Here is an 18,845-nt window from a genome sequence, read left to right on the forward strand (position 1 = left end):
ATATGATCAGGAATATACTGTTAAAATATCTCGCAATGCTCACGGGCACCGTGTATTGATGAGCTGGAAAATAACCTAAAAAATACCTATATAATAACGCCTGAATTTCCCGCCCGTTCTCTAGAACAATTTGTTTGCATCATTCCGGTGTCAAATTTACGCAGCTTGACTGCTACTTGGAAGCGCCTGAGAACGACTCGAGCAATGTGTTATACGAAACTACAAGAACCTTAGGAATTCGAGATGGAAAATATACCTCAGGTGCCAGCATATGGTTCCATTTTTATCACTTGTCACTATGCCTGTCACTGTCGCACTTACATACTTGTTAGAACGTGATAGGCATGGTGACAAATGATAAAGAGCCGACCATCTTAGCCCTACTGGTATGGTGTGGTATATAGCGAATGCTATAACCGGCTAAACTTCATAACCGGTTTCGGTTATGCACGAAAAATAACCGATAATCGGTTAAGGTTATTTTCTATAAAAACTTGTAAATTTACATTATTGTAAATTTAAAAAAAAATACGAAAATTTGTATATTTTCGTAATAGTAGTAGAGTCGTATTTTTTGGCATAATGGAGTATAAAATTACAAAAACTTTTTTTTTCTTATTTTAAGTTCAATAATTCTTCTGTGTAATAAATTAAATTAAATTCATTTGTTTGAAAAATTAGAATCCTTGGTATTCTCCGTTAGCTGATCTGCTTTAGGCCTCCCTCCCTCTTCTCTTTCGAAATTTTGAAGTTGGCTCAAAAGCATATCCGAACAAAAACATTGTCATGTAAAATGTTGCCAAGACGAAACCACTGTAAAAATCTCCTTTTTTTACTGATTCTCCATACCAACTTCAATCCCTTTTTCCCCCTAACGCCCTTTTCTTCCCGTTTTTTACCCTTATGGGGTGATTTGGGGATTGAAAACTATCTTACATATATCCTTCCCCATAACAAAAATTATTTACATACCAAATTTCAACTACATCGGTATAGCGATTATTGATTCCCTATAGAAAATGTTCCCCCCCCCCCGGTTTTTGATTTTTTTTAAACTATATACATGCCTAATTTTAGCTTCCTAGGACTTCAGGAAGTACCCTAAGGGCTTTGATGATCATCAGTGAGTGAGTCAGTGACGAAATCGGTTTTTTTTTTAGATATGAATTAAATCGTATGAGAGCTATGCAATTGAATTTTTTTATGCTTAAAAAGTCCACTAATGACATTATGCCTATTCCGAGAATTTTGTTTATTTGGTATAATCCAATCCCAAGTTACGAGTTCAAAAAACGACGAAGTGCTTCGAGAAAAGGTAGGCTGCCCTTGCGCTTCGCTTTGCTCGTCTTGGCGGGGACACTACCTTACCCCCAGATAGGACTGGGGTCAAAATACTACGCGTAAGTAAGTAGGTAAGTAAATAATTTATCCTGCATAAAATGTGGTACCTATTACATAAGTTGATTACGTACATGATTGATTACATAAGTCGATTATAGGAAACACATTTTACCAGCAACTAGCTTGCAAAATAATACAAAATAACAAAAAAATCTAAAATCGTAAAATATAAAACATAATCTAAATTACTATAACTAGATATTTACAATGTCAATATTTAAATGCTTATGTATGTTAACGTCACGAATCATGGGGCATTTAAGAGAAAATTTGGAGTATTTTGATTTTTCACCTACACCTGTAAAATTTCTACCGCTTTATGCGTTAAAAATTTAAAGTCCTATTCGTTCTTTAGGTTTTCTATATATTTAATGAAAGCTACTGCAATTGGTTTCAGTATTATTATCAAATAAAAACTATGATTTTTTGCTCCAGTCATGGGATGTATGGCGACATTAATTTTCAAACTAACAAATGTAAATGAAAAATTAAGCTCTTTGGCTCTAGTTTGTGGCAAAATGTTGCCAGCGTTTATCATCATCATGTCACATAAAAATTAACATGCTTAATGTGCAATTAGCACGCCTTTCATAAAGCACGCCATTACGTAGGTATTGTTTCTAAGTTTTCTATTTCGCAATCTTGCACGTAAAAATTACGTTTACGGAGATATTTTCTTTATGAATGAATTTGTTTACTGTCCATATTGAGGTTAAAGGAGTGAATGAACTGCCACTTGTTTACTTTTATTTTAACCTAGATTTAAGGTTATGGAATAATACCTACAACATACATAGTTTTAGCAGAAACAAATATGACTTTTTGAACAAGTAGAAACGCCTACTATTGCCTTGGGTGAGACTTGGCCTCAAAAGTTTCGTTATTTAGGGAATGTGGTTAAAAGGTTAAATATCAGAGTGGAAATTGAATAACAAATTAATTTAAACCCTAATTTCAATTGATCAATTGTTAATCGTAAAAAAATTAAAGAAATCGTACTTAGAAAGTGTAATGCTCCAGTGCAGAAACGTATTATTTTCTGTACACTTTTTAGAACAACAATGACCCCTTTCAGAGCATGAGAAATGAAAAAAAAATTACCCACTCTCTCTTTTAGACAGTCAACCCAAAATTTTCAGTTTAAATATATTAAACGAGCTTCTATAATTCCTAATGGTCCTTCTCAGATTTTAAGAATGTACAGCCGCCATCAGATACATATATCGAAGTGGCCGAGGTGCTCAAAAATATCTGAACACGCACTCTAGCGCATTGACAATAGAGGCGTGTTCAGATATTTGTGAGCGCCCTGGCCGTTCAGATATATCTAATGGCGACTGTACAGCCAGTATTCGTTTTAGTTTAAGTTTTCCACGTAGCGCCATTTACCTACACGCCCAACTTCTTACTTACATGAGTAGGTTGGTACATTAACTAAATACATACATCGTTTGTTATTAAATTCAGTAGGTATTAACCTTTTTTTTTTTGTAAACAAGTCGGTTTTCCGTTTCTTTTGCTTATATAATCTTGCTGCGTTTTTATTTTAGTTAGGTATCCGCGTTCAAATATCAAAGAACTGGCGACAGTCATATGACACTGCAGTTTGGCTTCGTAATACTTATATTTTGATGAAAATGCAATCAGTTTAGGTAAATACGTAGGTATAGGCCAATATTCTTTTGTTTTGTTTCAAAAAACAGTATTTTAGGCAGGTATGAGTTTACCATAAAGGTGAATATGGAGAAAAACGTCTATCAGGTAAGACCGTCTACTAACTCGTCGCTTCTAACTCTTGTGCTTGTACACTTGTACAGCTACCCGACTCATAGAAGGTCTACAGAGCAGAGGGAGCGAAGCTCTTCCTTAATGACTGTGTCTGAGCGAAGTACGTATACAAATATGAAAGTTCTAGCCCTAATATGACGGTCATACAAAATCATAATCATAATCATAATCATAATAATTATTGATAATATAAATTACATGTCACATTTTATACAGTATATAAAGATTGTAGATTACACATACAATACAATACTCTTTATTGCACACCTCGCATAGTTTACAATAAATGTACAGATACAACCAAAGACAATTGGATAGAGGTAACAACAGGCGGTCTTATCGCTTAACATAAATACTTAGTGCCTATTTCCCGGAGGGATAGGCAGAAATCAAGGGTTTCCACATGGTACGATCCCAACATATAGTAAACACCCCTACAATGGGACAAGCAGCAATGAGATGGTATAGGCAAATCCTGTAAAATAAGCATTTATTATCAGTTTCCAAACACTGACAACATCTTAGCATAAACAAGAGCTAATGATTTTTTTATTTGCTGTAAAATTAATGGTGCGATACATCCAAAAAAACGTAGTTTCCAATTGTTAATAATATTGAAACCAATTGCTGTATCTTTCATTAAATACATTGAAAACATAAAGAACGAATAGAACATTCAACTTTTGCTATCAAAATACTCCAAGTTTTCTCTTAAGTGTCCCATGACTGGGGCCCATACCTCTTTCGCTTCCTTCACTTTCATAACATTCCTCATACACGCTCGCCGGTTTAGGGTGCTCTTGACCTGGCCTTTCTTCGGGGTTTTAGGATCAGGATGCCGGTCTTGCCCACATTGACCTAACATTCAAGTACAGTTTTACACATTTTTGACCGAAGCGTTACCGATTTGACTCGGACAAACTGCATTCGTCTATCCGGATGTTATCCTCTACAGATTCGGTATTTAAGATTTTTCTGTCGTTTCGTTTTTTGGGAAACGTTCACAATGGTGGAAATTGTTATAAATGTCTTAAGTACCATAAGCGACTAAGGCACATAAGACTATTGCGAGTACGCTGTGTGATAATGGCTCAAAGAAGTAATAGTACATTACGATACAAGTGCGAAAAACTCCCTTCGGTCGTGTTTTAATTTATCGCCACTCGTTTCGAATTTCCTATTCGCACATGTATCGTACAAGGTTTTACAGTACATATGGCCCTTTAAGTGTTCGACACAGTAACGTAACAGGCTAATTTTCGCACTAGTGCTATAAAGTAGCACCATATGTACTGGAAATATTTTTGTTTTTACATTTTTTAAGCTTATGAATCTTAACGTGGGGTTTATAGCTCACAGAGCAACTGTATTATCTTAAGATTAACAATAGTACCTGAAAAACATCCTATAAATATACTATCTTAGGTTTGGAAGCCACAAGCTTATTATTATTACAATCATAATCATAATTCGTAAAATATAGGTAAAATAATTTGGTCTTATAATTTAAACATGCCGTGGAACACTAAGTTCTCTACCGCTAAAATTAGCGTCTAAACTTAGCACCGATTTGAACAAAACAAAGTGAGAGAGTGTCAATATTAAACGTCAAAATTCCATAGAAATTTGACATTAATCGCCACACTTGGGCCGACTCTGTCTTCACACATGACTTTATCCCGTATTTTTCGTTTAAATAGTGCAAAGCGGCCTTATAAAGTATGGCGCCTGCCCAAATCAGCTAGTGCCACCCGCGGCGTCGCTCCTCTTCGGTCAGCCCCGTGCCGCCGTGTTATGTCAACAATGTTTATAAGGGAACCACTTGATACCTATTCATACCTAATCATATTGTAAGTGATCGCTTAGATAGATATGAGAGAAAAATTTAAAGAATTAATTACTTAAACTTTCTCTGGAAGAGATTGCTTTTTCACGATAAGATGGCCTGCTGTTATTACCTACTTATATTTTTTGTTATTTGTTGCAATATAGAATTACTTAGGTACATTGTTTACTCAATTTTGTATTAGTACAGGATGGGCAAATAAGAGTGATACACTTTGTTTTTAAATTTTAATTATATAAAGTGCAAAATTTATAACATATTTTTTCATAAATATATAAAGCGCTGGTGGCCTAGCGGTAAGAGCGTGCGACTTGCAATCCGGAGGTCGCGGGTTCAAACCCGGCTCGTACCAATGAGTTTTTCGGAGCATATGTACGAAATATCATTTGATATTTACCAGTCGCTTTTCGGTGAGGGAAAACATCGTGAGGAAACCGGAGTAATCCCAACCAGGCCTAGTTTACCCTCTGGGTTGGAAGGTCAGATTGCAGTCGCTTTCGTATAAACTAGTGCGTACGCCAAATCTTAGGATTAGTCGTCAAGCGGACCCCAGGCTCCCATGAGCCGTGGCAAAATGCCGGGACAACGCGAGGAAGAATTTTTTTTCATAAATATATTATTCAGGGTTGTATACAGAAGATAATTTCAGCCAAATGCCAAAGCAATTTTTTCTCAAATGTTTGAGACGTTGTTTGCTCGATTCATTTCGAGAAACAGTGACAGTGATTGTCACCCAAATTCCCCAAATTTTGCAGCAAAATTACGTGTCTATGCTAGCGAAATAATGAAATTTAAACAATTAAAACCGACCACCTGACACAAATTTACTGAGATAACGCCGAAAATGTGCGGAAATATGCTGAAAATTGCGATGATAAGGGCTCACCTACATATATAATTGAACAATTTATGTAATGTGACATGCAATAAATATTCATTCATTCATTCATTCACCTTTGCCTGCTGTTACTGGTGGAAATATGACAGACATTATGTTCCGCATGTATTTGCCAACCCCGAATAATACGAGTATATATTTAAAACAATAATTAATCTTTGAATTTAACATAGTTAAAATTTAAAAATAAAATTAAGCAGAGTTAACGAAAATATTTACTGACTTACTTAGACACCATATTTACTTAAATTGGTACTAGTAAGCCGAGCTAATGAAACGAGGAAGCTTTCGGTACCTAGCTCGAAGCTGTGGTAAAGGTTAAAACCGGAGGTAGATTTTGACATTCATAATAATCATAATATGCTTAAATTAAAGATTAAACATTTTGCTTTCAATTTAAAAAACCGGCCAAGGGCGAGTCGGACTCGCACAGGAAGGGTTCCGTACCATTATCTATAAAAACGGTCACCCATCCAAGTACTGACCCCGCCCGACGACGTTGCTTAACTTCGATGATTGGATGAGAACCTCGATATTGGAAAGAAATATTCATTTTATTCTGTTTTTAGTATTTGTTGTTATAATGGCAACAGAAATACATAATCTGTAGAAATTTCAACTGGCTAACTATCACGGTTCATGAGATACATCCTGGTGACAGACGGACGGTCGGACAGACAGCGGAGTCTCAGTAATAGGGTCCCGTTTGACCCTTTGGGTACGGAACCCTAAAAACTAACACATTCACTGTCAGCTCGAGCTACGCGCTACCAGCGTAGCCCATAACACGGTTTTTTCCCGTTTGTAGTGAAAAGCACCTCCGAAGTCCGGACAAAGAACTTGCCTAGTTGCCGGTTCGCTGGATAAATATGTTAAAAACCACTAGCAGCTGCTTATGACTATAGTTACCTTCAACATTTTACAACGAATATTAAGAAAAACAAATTAAATCACTCAAACCGAAATTCCACCCCTTGTTAACCCTACACCCTCACAAAATCCCTAAATCACTCCAATCTGGCTTAATAACGAGTAATTTGACCCGATCCACCCCCGTCTGGGCTCCACCAATGAGAGCGCGGCGCTCTCACCCTCGCAGCATTTCCACCAATCAGGAGCCGGCGACGGTCAGGTGTGCTTTAATAGGTGTTAAGTTTCAAGCGGATCTTTAAAAAACTGTTCGTTTGTCTGAAGGTGTGAATGGTACTTAACGTTGTTTAAGAAAAAATAGTAGGGTCCGTCTGAGCTAACTTTCCAGCGACGTGAAAAGAATAAAGTGTAAGAGTGTCGTTATAAGCGTAATATTTTCATATAAATTGACATCAATGACGACATTGTCACACTTTGTTATGGAGAGCTTTGTCTGACTCTAGCCAAGTATAACTTAGTCTGTTGAAAGTCTCATATTCGACCGAAACTTACACGGTGCCTATTCAAGATGACGATCGTTGACAGAATTGGACGCGGGTATGTAAACTACGTTCAAAAGAGAAGTATGGGCACTGTGAAATCTGTGAAAGTCATCTCGCTTTGTGTGGTAGGGCACAGCACAGCGGATGTCATTCCAGATCTAGAGTGCCCCAACTGAGGAAGTACCTCCACTTTACAGAAAACCGCAGCCAAATAACATTAGGCCCTACTCATAGTACCTGCCGCGCAACCTGCCTTACTAGGTTGCCAGAGCTCAACGAGGGTGCGGGGTTTTAGATTCGGCTACGGTAACCGCTTACCATCAGGCGGGCCGTATGCATATTTATATATTAAATTATCAACAATAGATATGCGCAGGAAAAAACATGGCAGCGTATGTTGGGCCACTCTGTAAAGTGCATGTTCTGTCACACACATCAGTCACATCACCCAAATCTCATTTCCTTTTCCTATCTCAAAATCCTAAATAAAGTAAAGTAAAAAGTAAAAATTATTTATTGTACACAAGATAACTTACACAGAAATTGAAATTATTCAGTCTTAAAACTAAGAAGCAGTATATGTACATATAAGAATTTTCAGTAGGTTTCACTGGCTCCTACACTAGGCGAAGCCTGTCTCGTAGGTAACCGTCTCAGGCATGAATTTCCAATGATATGTTTTTTTTTTTTTTTTGCGAAAGCCAATAAGACACGATAAATTTAATGAAAGTTACAAATTAGTCAAATGAAATTAAAACAAGAGAAGGTAGGACTTAAAACTATCTACAATAAACTTAGTCTAAATAGAGGTGGTTACAAGTGTTGCGTCCGTTTTTAATGTTGCTGTGTGTCTGGTATATTGGAGTGTGTGTGTGTGTGTGTGTGTGTGTGTGTGTGTGTGTGTGTGCTTGTGTGTGCTTATGAGTGGGTATGTTTACTTGAGTACTCTCAAAAGATCCTCTATATCCCCATATGAAAGGGAGCTCAGCCAGGCTGATGTTTTTTTCTGGGCTTCTCTAACAGATAGTGTTTTTATGGGAATTTTTGAATTAACTTTGTTATAAACAAAAGGATGCAGGAAATTAGGGAGATGCTGAGCGAATACTGAGACAGTCGAAGGTACCGGTACTTTGAAAATACGCTTTAGCAACATGGAGCTGTAATTGTTTGACTTTATGACCGCTCCATGCACATTACATACCACCCGCAAAACGAACAAGCCACGAACGGTGAGTACGTTCATGTCACTGTAAACAAGCTGGGTTGGGTATCTAATGGGCTTACGAAGGATAACCTTAAGTACAGCTCGTTGTGCCCTCTCCAGCAGTATCAAAGTATCATATGGGTTTTACATGCCCCGCCCCATGCATTTATGCAATAGCTTAAGACTGATTGGCAAATACTAATATAAACTAGTCTGAGCAATGACTTGGGAGCTGAGTTTCGTAGATTTTTAAACACATATATTAGCTTTCGCACGCGATTTGCTGTAGTTATTAGGTGCTCCCTGAAATCCAGCTTTTCATCTAGCACTACACCAAGATATTTAATAGTGTGGGACCTGTCAATAAAACTGCATGGACAGGAAGATGTTGGCGGTCCATTTCGGCTGCAGGTATGTATTTTTATTCTAGACAACGCAGGAGGAGCAGAGGCCTTTGTCTTATGAAAACACAAAAATTTTGTTTTTAAGACATTAATGGTGAGCAAGTTATTGGTTAACCAATCTGCTTTCACCGCTACACCTGCTACTGCGGCGCTCGTGACATTGGCCCAGTTAGGTCCATGAAAGAGGATTACCGTGTCGTCAGAACTCAGAATCATCCGTGAGAACGAATATATTCAATAAAGATATAACAAAAAGATAAAGTAGTGTGGACAGACGAATGATAATCCGCGAATGTGTAAAGTTTTCTGGTGACTGTTTATCTTTTAGGGGATTAGCTGATTATATCTGGTTTTCGTGTTGTTTTTGTTGGGATATTGTTTAGTTTTAAATGCGAAAATGAATATGATCAATGTTGCGTATGTATCATTACATTTTTAAAAGTGCCAGTTGTTTTGGAAGTAATAAGCTGTAATGATGCTTTTATTACATTTATCAAGTTATAGTACTTATTAATTTTTAACAAGCAGAAACGTCTGCGAACGATGCTATTAAGCTTAGAATAAATTTAAAAGTGGAAAAATTACTGTCTTGGGTGAGACTTGAACTCCAGAGGCCGTGAGTTCAAGTCTCACCCAAGACAGTAATTTTTCCACTTTAAAATTTATTCTAAGCTTATAGTAGTTATTTTATTAGTAGAAATAAATAAGGTCAATGTGGGAGAGATAACTTTTTTTTTTTGAAAACCATAAACCATCATAGGTAAGGCAGCGGGATTTATAAATTAGAGTTATTTTTCGAACCGATAGCAAATTTAACAGCCAACTTGGAAACCAAAAAGATAAGGTAGGTATATATTCAAGGTATTTCGTTAACATATTATGCTCTTAAATTATAATTCACTCATGGCTTTATTCGATACTTTCTTGCAAGTAGTCCTCAACTCTCCTGTCGAGACCTAGCTTTTACATGCGCATTTATATCTACTTGTAAGCTAAAATAAGTACCTATAATTTCTACCACCATTTAGGTATCGTGTTAAAATCTACGCACCAAATTACACCCACGAAACACATGTCAACATAATCAAATATCTCAATAAACTCCAAGTTAATCTTTTACACGTCAAGGACTGCATTAGGGCGTGTTGACACGCACAAAACGCATTGTTAGCCCATTGTTGCCACCGCAACGGGGGTGAAATGCGCAATATTGTATCTGTGGAATTGACAAATTGAGCGGCCATTTTGTGTGAGTGGAATGCGGTTGCAACTTTGTTTTCTGCGGAATTCGGTAATACCTCTCACGTCCAATGATGGTCCCTAAGACAGTTCACGAGCTGTTTTTTCCTTTGTTCAATATTATATTGACACAATCTAGGTATATACGTAGATGAATTAGGTTGCCAATTTTAACTAGTAGTCGTATAGATACTTTAGAGATCGCTTCTTAGCGATAAGACCGCCTGTTGTTACCTAGCTTTTAAGTGTTCTTTTTAATTTCCTGTCTATTTTTAACTGTATGGTGCACATTAAAGAATATTTACTTACTTACTTTATTGGCAAGAATTCCAGAAATATTTGAACTTTTCTGAAATAGCTCTTATTTTCTACTGAGTTTTGTACTTAGATATTATATCGCAATGTTACCTATGTTATTCTATTTAACATTATGGCTCGTTGTAAACTCCATAAAACACTTTAGAGGTTTTGAATTAACTATTATGTATTAAAAGATCATAACTAAAACATAGAACAGCCGAAACACAAATAAACACTTCTACTAAAGTGCTTACCGCCAAAAAGCGAGCTACACCGTTTCACCACTCACCAAGCCCAAGTGTCCCTAAACTACTATTGCGCATTCATTCAAGTTCACAAAGAGCTGTTCATTTCACCCGGACCATTGTCCCTTTGTCTGATACTCGTAACTGAGGATTAACAGTCGCGCCTTTGCCCCTAATCTTTAAAAAAAACTATTCCAAATTCAAACTAAGCGAATGGGTATCGATAGTACGTTTTTATTTGCAGCTCACTCTGTTGAGTTTAAACGATTTTAGCTTTTGTTTCCTTCGCGATAGAAAGTAGTCATCGTTTTTTCTAACTGCAAAATCAATTTTGTTAAGTTTGCTAATATAAATATAGGTTTATATCGAAAACTGAGCTTTATGAAGTTGGTTTTAAAGTGTATTTTAGATTGTGATTTAAATGCAATCGATTGCAGAATATAACAATCGAATATTTACAATGTTTGCAGAGATTAACGCGCATTTGCGCTATCTTTCGGAACATTTGATAGAGATCACTGGATTCTTAGTGGATTAAATCGTTCAGAATGATTCTATTCCGTTCGGGTCAGTAAATGTACTTACTTTTAGAATTTTGAACAAAAACTGACGTCTCTTACGAGCTTGTATATAGTATTCAACTATGCGTATTAAGGTTGATTTAAAACAATCGATAACAAAATTTAAAGTATTAGAGGATTTCAAACGTATCTTTCTCTTAATATTAATCGCCTGTGATTTTGCGACTTTTGGTCACTTGAGCGTTACTTTTGCAGATGCCTGTAAATATTTTGTAATAATTAATTTTGTATTTGTTTCTGCTATTAACCCATATGCAATAAATCATTAATTTATTCATTCATTCACTGCTCTCAAAAGTGACGATGCAGTATCACCAACGAAATGTCTAATTTCATTCAAAATACATCAAAAAGACACATTAAAATAACACAATTGTAACAACAATGCGGTATGGTATGGCGTCCTTTTTACTTACCGCAGTTATTTTATATCTTTCATATCGTATTACAGAATATAGGAAACCAATAAATATGTTCCCGTATAGTCAGCAAAACACGCGGCTTTACTCAAACAACATCATTCGTCAGCATAAAACAAAGACCACCAACTAATTTCACTAAACTCATACCATTTTATAACACAGGGCCTACCACGAACACCAAAATTGCGGGCATCTTTCTCTGTCACTCTAATTACGCCTTAATTGTAGTAAATAATATTGTAGAATTGTTGATGGAGTCGCCATTGCCGGATACGGCAAGGAAGGAGTATAATTGTAGTAAAAGAGAAAGATGCGCGTAATTTGCGAAGTTCGGTATTCGCGGTAGGCCCCCAGAATATAAGTTTCATCGGAATATGAACCTTATTTACTTGTATTAAGGTTCGGTGTTTGTGGTTCGTTATAAAGTTTAAGTTACACTGTTCACATGGTTGGTGAAATGACGCCATGTGAAATGCCTTATCGGGGTGTTAGGTTACACAATGTGAATTCCGTATCTAACTGGCTTTGAAGAATCTTCACATAAGTCTCGTATTATACATACTTATGAGCGAGTTCCTATGTAGAAATACACAAATAATTATGTTCACGATACCAATCATGGGACATTTAAGAGAAAATTTGGAGTATTTTTGATATTTCACCGACACCTGCAAAATTTCTACCGCTTTATGCGTTAAAAGTTGAATCTCCTATTCGCCCTTCATGTTTTCTATGTATTTAATTAAAGCTACTGCAATTGGTTTTAATATTATTAACTAATTAAAACTATGGTTTTATTTTATGTTATTATTTTAATGGTTCTATTAAGTACTTGTATATTATATATATCGTTGTCAGAGCACCCACAACACAAGCCTTCTTGGCATACCTTGGGAATTAGTCAATTTGTGTAAGAATGTCCCTATAATATTTAGTTATTTATTTAAATATCAAAGTAAAGTATCGTCCTTAAACTACGTCCACAAGAGAGGTACGGGCATTGTGAATGTCATCTCGCTTTGTCTGGTAGGGCACAGCACAGCGGATGTCATTCCAGATCTAGAGCAGAGCCCAACTGGGGAAGTACCTCCACCTTACAGAAAATCGCAGCCAAATAACACTAGACCCTACTCATAGTGTTGTGTTCTTGCCGATGAGTAAGGTTGCCAGAGCTCAACGAGGGGCGGGAGGGGGTTAGCGTCGGCAACGCGCATGTAACTCCTCTGGAGTATAGGCTACGCATACTGCTTACCATCAGGCGGGCCGTATGCTTGTTTGCCACCGACGTAGTATAAAAAAAAACAGTACGTAACTAGGTAATAATTTTAAGACTATTAGTAATATTTCTGTATATAATCGTAAGTCTTATTTTCGAGCGTAGGGCGCGTAGAGTATTCTTATATACAACCAGCATAGCTAAGTGGATAATATGAGATTACCGTTTCGTTCACTGCGGCGGTAAACTATTGGGATCTTAGCTAGGCCCTCTGCTGTTACAAAGATGTCTGGACGGAGATGATCATCTTATAACAAATTGTCGACCTATTTCCTAACAATCTTATTAGTCATAACACGACAATAATAGACCATCCGGTTCACGCTCCACCGGCCGCCGACGGCGCGCGAAATGCAACTGTCCAGTCAAAATCATTTGACATGTCAGACATGTGACACGAGCTATTAATATTGACTTTAAAACAGTTGAGATTATGGGTAATAATTTTAAACGTATTAATTATTTTTTCAATTTGTTGTGATGACTTGTCAAAGAATACCAACACGTTCATCGTACAATAAAGTGTAATGCCGAAACTTAACTAGTGCCATGCTTCGAATTTCGAAATTTTATTTTTCATACAACATCGGATCGGGCCTTCAAAATGAGGACTACGTTGTTTAAAAAGACGATTTCGCGCGGGTAAGGGACCCGTCCTAATTTTAGCACAGTTTTACGTCCGTAATTCACTTATGATTAGGCGTAGTCGGTGTCCTACTAATAACTACTTTTCTATACAACTAGTATGACGACTTGGGTAGACTTTGGGTAAGAAAACAAATAAAACCTCACCCTTTTCTTGACAAATTAACACAAAATACTTCAAGTATTTTAAATGCAAAAAAATTGCAAATATCCATAATTAGTATGGATCGCAAAACATAAATTATGTTTTGCGATCCATAATATTGCCAAGAAAAGCGTAACAGTCAGACCAAGATAAGTTGGTAGCGATTTTGGCAGCCCAGACAGTGCGAGTGTTATTTTAAACGTCAAACTTCTATAAAATCTGACGTCTACTTAACACTTGCACAAGCTGGGCTATCAAAATTTCTACCAACTTATTTTGGTCAAGTCTATACTATTTGTGACTTTTCATACACTTAGGTTAATAAAATAAAATAGCTAAAAGTCAAACCTAACTAAAAAATAAAAAAACCCTAAAACCTACCTTCTAACTTAGAGGGAGGTAGACACCTAGCCAAGGTGCCTAGGCTTAGAAGTTTTAAGCCTAGGCCCCTTGGCTAGGTGCCCATCACGCACGCAGCGTTCCCGCGCTGAATAGCGATAGCAATCCTTTGCGCGAGAATTTGCTTATTATTATTTAATTACATACCTACCTAGTATGTAGGTAAATTTGAGTATGATGTACAGGACCGTGTCATGTCAATACCTCAATAAAACATGTACTAAAATCTTCTTTTCAGAGTTACAATGTTTTTCATGTGCAACCGATTGCTACTTATATGTAAAGCTTGACCAGAAATATATGATCACGCGCCATATTGCGGAATTTCATTGGAACTAAATTTTTCATACTAAACTGAACTGTCACCCTATACATGAGAATAACAGCGCCCTCTTGACAATGATCATATATTTCAGGTCGGGCTTTAAGAATGAAGGGAGCAACCTAAAAATGTACTTATTACAAAATTATAAATCATATTCAACGCAAAACACCACTAAAACTTAAAACCAAATTTCAAAACATATTCCCAACGTTTTAATCATAATTAACTCCAAATATGTGACAGAAATGAGGTGTGAGGACAATTTCAAAATGGCCGCAAAAACTAGAGACAAATTAGCAAAAAACTAACACGCTATTTCGCATTCCTTACATGACATGGAGATTCTTTAGGAATTTATACAAAAAACTACACTTTTTGGAGGAATTATTCTTTTTGTGGTATTTTTTTAATGTTCTATTGACACTTGACACCGACAACTCATTATAGCTACTGGGTAGGTTTTTTAGGAATGGGGTGGAAAGTTATTAATGATGATATTAAAGGGGATAAGCGCTGTAAATTATGTATGTATTACCGTTATATCCTTTCCGTCCGTCCGTCCGTTTATGTTGTATCCTTTGTCTTTTTGGTACCTTGTTGTACATTTTGCTGCATTTGTCACCCTCTTTTCACTCTCCTCTCATCTACTCAAAGGTTAACTGGAAGAAATCCCTCAAAGAGATAAGTTCGCCTTTGTACTTCTTACTAATTGTATGTTACTTTTAATTATGTATTTTTGTACAATAAAGAGTTTACTACTACTACTACTCATTTTTTTCATTTTTCATGATCTAAAAGTGACTTGTTGTTCTATATAGTGTGCAGAAAGAGATACGTTTTTGCTCTAGAGCATTGTTCTTTGCAAATACGTTTATTTATTTTACAACAAGCGATTAAAATTAGGTTTTAAATCGATTTGTTGTACAATTTCCATTCTAATGTTTAACTCACCATTCCATAAATAACAATACTTTTTAAATTGTTAATTGAAAGAACCCTTAAGAAACACTATAAAAGTTTATACTTAGACATGTTTTTTTAAACACATGTATTTTACTTTCCTCGTATTCAAAATGAAAATCATTTCAGCCTTGGACTATTGGATACGGTAAATATTTTTACACAATTCATTGTATATTAACCATATATATGACCTTTCGTTTGAGTTTTTTCGATTTTTTTATTATAAAAAGGGATAGGAGCGAAAAACTAATTCCATACTTAAAAGCTCATTATAATAAAAACGATTTCCTATAATATTCAGAGAGGAAAATTAGGACTACGTTTATATAGAGAAAGCTACACGAGCGAGAGCTCAACGAGGGGGGGGGGCGGGTTTAGGGTCGGCAACGCGAGTTCTGCGAGCTCTGGAGTTGCAGGCGTACATAAGGCTACGGAGACTGCTTACCATCAGGCGGGCCGTATGCTTGTTTGCCACCGACGTAGTATTAAAAAAAATATATATAAAGAAACGGTCGTACCCTTTCCTCTTAAGTAATGTCCACACTACGCTAACGCTCGAAAGTGCTTTTTGTGGCAATAAATCTATCACGCATGCGCCTGCGCACCAATTAAAGGTTAAACGTTATTTTCGTAGTTACTACATCCGGACGGATTTTAAAATACTATATAAATATTATAGGACATTATTGCACAAATTGACTAAGTTCCAAAGTAAGCTCATTAAGGCTTGTGTTGTGTAAATACTTACATACATAGAAAACACCCATGACTCAGGAACAAATATCTGTGTTCATCACACAAATAAATGCCCTTACCAGGATTTGAACCCGGGACCATCGGCTTCATAGGCAGGGTCCCTACCCACTAGGCCAGACCGGTCGTCAAAAATTGTATGTTTTGACTATTTTTAAAATTATTATTCGACTTATGTAATACAGTCAGACCAAGATAAGTTATTTTAAACGTCAAATTTCTACGAAATTATGACGTTTACTTAACACTTGCACAGGCTAGTCTATCAAAATCGCTGCCAACTTATCTTGGTCTGACTCTAATAGTTGTTTTACAAGGTGGCAAAGTTGTTATGTAAGCCCTCGTGCTAATATTGATACCCGAGCAAGCGAAAGATTCCAATATTGAACCTTCACCACGCCAACGTCAGGAACAACTATGGGCCCATAGATAAAATAGATAAATACCTTAAAACTAGCATACATATCATAAAATATATCTTAAAAACTAACACACGCTATCAAGGGCCTATTTTAGATTTTAGCTAGTTAAAGTAATCCTCTGTATATATCCATTATGTATTGTTGTTAATAAATATTTTATAAGACTATACAATACCCATATTTTAATATGTAGTAAGGAACCCTTTGTTAACATACTAAAATCAGGTAACGAAAACAATTACAAATTTCACGCCACAAGAGACAGTTCATTATAAAAAGCACATCCCAAACGCACTTGTCGTCAAAAGAGCTAATTAAATTAATGATCTGCAATTTCATGCCCAATTTCACGCCAAACAACCCCCATGCAGTGCTTCTCAAACATTAAGAGGGTGAACGTTCCTCAATACAGAAGGGTGAATGGTAATAAAATCATTGGTGCCAATGTGGCTATGGGGTAATGCACTAACCAGTCAAATCAACAACTGTTACCTTCTTTCATGCCTAAAAAATATATAATAAGTTTTTGCCAAAAAATTCATTTTTGGTAAAAGCTTTTATCGCTGACTGTACTTTTCTTTCCACAAGTAACTAATACTCATCGATACAATTCTAAAAACCCCAAACACAATTAGGTTACGTTGTTTTATCATAGAGTTCCTATGGCCACCTCCTGTCTCCATCATCAGGATCATCTCGATGGTACCATAATATGGCATTGTCACCCGACTTACATATGTATGCAAATTTTCAGCTTCATTGGAAACCGGGAAGTGGGTCAAATTTAACTTGCAAGATTTGATTACAAACAGACAACGGTCCGGTGAAAGTAAATAAAGGTGTGTAAAAAAGGTCAAGTACTTATTGAAAGATAGGACCATAAAATTTATAATTATTATTAAAATTTTCTAAAAGTTATGCGCAAAAGGGTTAAAACCCATTCGTATATATTTCGTTGTATATTTAAAACAAGTGATTAACAGAGATTATCTGTGCCATGAAAGAAATATGATACAACAATTGAACTTTTATTACTACGTTTAGAACCGGGACAGAGAACCCGTATTTTGCGCCATGAGTTGTTGTTTTGACAACAAACCATAGAAGCGGAGCGTGAATCTCGGGATCTAAACGCGTACGCGCCATGAATTTCTCGGCGCTTACGACGTTTTTGTCGCGTGGTACATTCGGCTCGCATAGAGTCGGCCGAATGTTAGCCGAAAGTGGCCGAAACGTTAATACAATTAACAATTATTCCCCATTAACCAATAATGGTTTATAAAAATTGAACCATAAACTGTAACCGTCCGTTACACTTATACTGATTAATTCTACATTGAATTTATAATTTGCATTTTTATTTTATTTCTGTATTCATTTATAATTTATAATAATAGTTTATAATAATTTAGTCAGCTTTATTTTAATCTGTTTCTGTACAATATTATGTTGTAAATAATTATCAAGAATACATTTTTTGACAGATTTGCATTTACAATGTCATCATTAATGTCATATTTCTAAGATGACAAAATAATGATGTTTATAATGACACATCCTCACTTTGTTCTGTTCAAGTCAGTGCAAAATTAGCTTAGACGGAGTCTAGTAATAGTTATTTGTTTTACAAGGGTCAAAGTTGTTGTTTAAACGCTCGTACAAATTTTGATACCCGAGCAAGCGAAAGATTCCATAATCGAAAAGTAGAATCTTGAGCGTTACGAGACTTGCGAGGGTTTCAAGGCACGAGGGTTAAAATTTGGCCACCGAGTGAAACAAAAATGTTCACTACACCAATACAAGGAAAATACTAATCGTAAAGTATCAAACAAAATCAAAGCAAATCAATTCAAAATTAATGTTATTAAATATTCATCATTCAAAATCATTATTTAAAAGTCAATTCTACCAGCCAACATGAGGAAACAACTCAAAATATGCATCAAATTACTTTACAGTACATATGGTGCTACTTTACCGCACTAGTGCGAAAATTAGCATATTACGTTACTGTGTCGAACATTTAAAGGGCCATATGTACTGTAAAACGTTGTATGATACATGTGCGAATAGGTAATTCGCAACTCGTGTCGATTTAAAACACTCCCTTCGGTCGTGTTTTAATTTATCGCCACTCGTTTCGAATTTCCTATTTTTCGCACTTGTATCGTAATGTA

The sequence above is a fragment of the Cydia pomonella genome, chromosome 24 (assembly GCF_033807575.1).
Source record: "Cydia pomonella isolate Wapato2018A chromosome 24, ilCydPomo1, whole genome shotgun sequence".
NCBI lineage: Eukaryota > Metazoa > Arthropoda > Insecta > Lepidoptera > Tortricidae > Cydia > Cydia pomonella.